General features: G+C 41.2%; 1 pseudogene; it reads left to right on the top strand.

Moving 5' to 3' along the window:
- The first annotated feature begins 2182 nt into the window (after positions 1-2182).
- On the top strand, positions 2183-3264 carry LOC147727674 (zinc finger MYM-type protein 1-like; annotated as a pseudogene).
- The last annotated feature ends 1510 nt before the right edge of the window (positions 3265-4774 follow it).

Raw genomic sequence — 4774 nt, 5'->3', positions numbered from 1 at the left:
TTCATTAGATAGGCCTGCAGGCCCATTTGTCGGCATGGTTCCACCAGCTCCCTCAGCCGCCACCGCCTCTCCACTGTAATGTGACAAAAGTCGGGGGTGGTGAAGAATGACTGGTTCTCGAAGGAGCGCTTGGCATTAGGTCGGGCTTTAGAATAAACCTCTTCTCTCAGTAGAAAATTCCCAAAGTATATTAATATTGCTCTCGGTCTTGCTGCTCCTTCCTGAGCTCTAGATTCTTTTTTCTTCAAAGCCAGCGGGAAGCGGTGGGCCCTTTGAATTTCCGTTTCCCACTCACAGCGGTTTAATTCTGGGAAAGCTCCTTTCATTAGTTTCAGGACATAGGCCCTGATGTCGTCGCCTTCTATCCCTTCTTCAATTCCCAGAACCCTGAGGTTATTTCGTCTCTGACGATTTTCCAGGTCTTCCAGTTTCCATTGTACATCTGAAAACTGTTTGTCATAGGTGCTGTGCTTGGCTGAGTCTTTCACCTGGCAATCTTCAAGGAGGCTTGTTTGATCTTCCAGTTGGGCCAGTCTTGTATTAGTGTCTGTGCAGATTTTAGCCACTTTCCTTACAGCCCCTTGTAGATTCTTGGTTGCCAGCCTGTTCTTTTTTCCCTCCGTTCTTGTCTCTTCCAGTGAATTTCTAAGGTGTTGTTAATGCAAAGTTAGATATTCTTACAATTCCTAACTATAACAGCACTTTAACTTTGTTTTTTTCAGTGAATTTCTAGGGTCTTTGTAACATAAAGTAAGATGACCATCGTAATGCACAGTACGGGGGCTGATGCAGGGTCTGGCTAAGCATTATCCATTGTGCTGCCCAGATCCAAGCTTGCTACTCCTAACCCCCTTCCGTTATTCTTCCACTGCCATTCCTGCCTGCCCTGTACCTGCACAGTTAGCTTACAGCCCCTACCCACTACCTACCTGCTCGCTGTTGTCCAGTCCATGAATCTGCCCCCTACCTCTTGCCCTGTATGGTCCGATGTTTCATCACTGTCCTATAACCGATGTTTCCTCACTGTTATGTGCAGTGTACCATGCCATGCCCTAACCCTTTTTTCTGTATGTTTGAAATTTTAGCAGTGGGATTGTTGAGGTCAGCTGCAAACAAAGGATGAAAGAAAAATGTCTTTCCCTACTACAAAACTCAAAACAAAGCTCAATATTGGATTTGTTTGCTAATAAAAGGAGTAGTGAAGACCCTCCTACAGGTTCTTATGAAAGCAAGAGAGCAAAAGAATTGTCAAATGCTGCTCTGTCTGACACTGAAGGCATATGCTCACATTCTTATGACATCCTTGAAACATAATCTGTTGTCATTGCACCTGCTTCTTCCTGTGCTGATGATAGTTCTACTGTTGTTGGAATTACTGATATTTCTTCTCATGCTGACAGTGCCAAGTGTTAATTTCACCCTGAGGATGAAGATACATCTTTCTATGTTGGCAGCTTAGCTGACAGCACTTGCCTGGTTGGCCTTGCTGACCTTGCTGACTGTTCATCAATACCTGTGATGAAAATACAGGCAGATCTTTTTTGGGGAGTGACATAATAGAGGCGCCCGAATCACAGAAACTAGTCAGACACTGACATGAAAATCCCACCCGGCAAATAAATTCTTTGCAGACAACTTGTCGCTGAATCATTATAGCAACTCAGTGCTACCAAAACATCAAACATTCCCCTTAACTGAGTGCTGTAGGTTTAATGGAGATTGCAAAACACATCCTTGGGTAGAGTATTCATCCTTAAAGATGCTGTTTACTGTTTTGCATGCAGACATTTTGATGCTGTGTCTGTGCGAGGAGGAGGTGAACCTGGCAATGCTGCATTCGTTGATATTGGCTTCAGTAGGTTGGGAAAGCTTACTCATTCTTTGTCAAATCATTCACAGTCAGGGAAGTATAAATCATCAGTTATTGCTTGGACCAACTTCAAAAGGTTAAACCAACCTACAAACTGTCAGCAGTCAGTTTCTTCCATGATAGTAAAAGGTGCGAAGCAGGAAATTGAGGAGAATAGACAACACGTGGAGCAGCTGCTTAAGATAGTATATTTCTGAGGTTGTCAAGGGCTTGCATCTGTACCACAGATGAAACTAAGCATTCTCACAATATGAGCAATTTCATTGAATTGTTAGAGATGATTTTTATAAAGATGAGAGTTTAAGAGAAAAAATGTGGAGGAGATATGGGCACTATATCTCTCCTGATTACCAAAATGACATAATATCTGTGGTGGCAGCGCTTGTCATGAGCGTATTGTCAAAAAAGTGACGAAATATTTAGTGGTGCTAGTTGATGAAACCAAGGATGTCTCACATAAAGAGCAGCTGAGTTTTATTATCCGCTTTGTTGATGGTGATGGAAATGTTCAGGAGAAAGCACTAGGGTGTTACCATATGAAGAAGTTAGATGCCTCTAGGCTTTCTGCAGCCATTGTTGAAGCAGTACAGAAAACTGGACTTGACTGGATGAAATGTGTTGCACAGTGCTACGATAGAACATCTGTTATAAGTGTCTTTTTTAATGGTGTTCAAGCAAAAATAAGATAGATCACATCACAAGCAAATTATATACACTGCCATGCCCATCACCTAAACCTTGCTTTAGTGCACGCAGTAGCTAACATTCAACCAATAAAACATTTCTTTTCAACATTGCCAGCAGTTTACGTTTTTCTTTCACAAAGTTCACGAAGGCATGAGCTCTTTGTGAAAGCTCAGAAAGAGAGTAATCTATATGTAATGGAGATAGAAAGACTGTCAGGTACAAGCTGGCTTTACTGGTACTCCTGTGTTAGAAAAGTATAGGTGGGATTTGAGTGCATCATCGTTGTTCTCCATGTAATGGAATCACAACAACGTAACAAGGAGAGTAGCTCAGTAGCCAAAGGAATTCTTAAGGACATTAAAAACGTTGGTTTCTTACTTACATTGCAGTATATGATACTCATTCTCTGAAAGATTCACAGTCTATCCTAACTACTACAGAGAAAAGACCTTGACTTGCCGAGAGTATGTAACCTGATTAAGTCAACGAAAAGTGATTTAGTGAAACTGCGCCAAGACAGTCAGTGGACCGATTTGTTAAGTCAGGCTAAGGACTTAGCAGAGCAGTATGGAAATGAGATTCAAGAAAAATACAATCCAAAGGCTCTACCTTTGAGACACCGTAAATTGAGTAACAAACTGCCAGATTATTTTGTCAGTACCTCTGTAGGGAAAAGATCCAGCGATTTTGATGTCTCAGAAAGTTGAACTCCGCTGTCTGAGCACTTAAAGCAGAAAGTTTATTTCTTTACTTTGGATAGATTTTTAAATGAGTTTGATGCTCGATTTACAGACAGCATGGGCCTCATGTCGGCTGTCAGAATGTTTCATTTTTTGGACTTTTCCTCTGCACTAGTTTTTGTTGACAATTATCCAGAGGCTGCAGTAGACCAACGTCTACTATCTGAACTGGAAACTGCTAAATTGTATCTTTCAAACAAGAATGTAACAAGAACTCACTCTGTCAGGCACTATCTCATGTATCTACCAGGAGCTTTTCCTAAGGTTTTTAATCTTTTACATCTAGTGCTTACATTACCTATTACTTCTACTACAAATGAGCAATTCCTCTCCTCTATGAAAAGGGAAAAAAAATATTTGCACAATAAACGTGGAGACAAGAGACTCAGTGATTTAATGATGCTGGCTTTTGAGCCTAATGAGGTTAAGCAGCTAAATCCAAATAAAGCCATTGAACAGATTTGGTGATATGTGCCACCGGAGGGATCCTCTTAAAAAAGTGAAATGGTCCTTTCCCTCATTTAGAAATACCAGTCTCAGAGAAGCTGAGAAGCAGCCTCACACTTTCCCAGGCAAACAACTGTTACTCCTCAATCATTCTCTATTGCACTTGAGGCCTCTGCCACCTGAAGATATCTGCCAGTGATCACAGAAGGCAGTAACCTAGGCAGCGGCAAGAAGAGAGCAGCTGCCATGTTTGGCAAAGCACCAATCTGCTGTCCATTTAGTTTCTCTTTGTCACAGTGGATATGCAGACTCATTACATCAACTTGTCATGTGTTGAAATATAGAAACAGTATTACAAAGCACTGTTAGACACCTTGATTTCCTGCAGCCAATCACTTGCTGTCCACCCGTGTTTTCTCTCATTAATACTGGCAATTATCAGAACAGCAACTAGTCTTTGTATCAGTCAGTATCCTCTTCAAAGATCTGTATACCATTTCTGTGGCACTCTCAGACTATTCTAGATTTTATTTTAGCTGAGCATCAACTTACCTCAAGTCAGTCTCTACATAGGAGGATTCCCCAATCATCATTAGAACCAGCTGCTGCTCATACCAGCAGACACAATTCTAGATGGGGACATGTGAGCTGTTGGCCTGTTTCTGTCCACCCAGTCATCGCCTTCTTCTTTTCAAGGAAACTGAGCAGCAGCATCTTTTCTTATCAGTAATGCAGTATCAACAAAACAGCCAGTATCTTCGTCCATGTGAGTAAAATCTGCCCAAATATTCTTAACACTCTTTAAACATGCTAATGCAGAATGAGCATATTATTGATCAACATAAGTACTGTACCATTGATGATGTGCATGTTTTCTGTAGAATAAATTAATGATAGTAAACCTGGAAAGGTTCAATGGCGCCACAGGTTTAGAAGTAAGTATACCATGTCATGGAAAGGAAGGTAGTGGGAGAACTTGACCTGCAATAAATAGCACTGCTATCTACATTCCAATTCTTAGATTTAATTT

Source organism: Lissotriton vulgaris, chromosome 3_1 (genome assembly GCF_964263255.1).
Source record: "Lissotriton vulgaris chromosome 3_1, aLisVul1.2, whole genome shotgun sequence".
NCBI classification, from domain to species: Eukaryota; Metazoa; Chordata; class Amphibia; order Caudata; family Salamandridae; genus Lissotriton; species Lissotriton vulgaris.
Note: the sequence above shows the minus strand (reverse complement) of the source record. Positions and strands in the feature narration are given on the sequence as shown.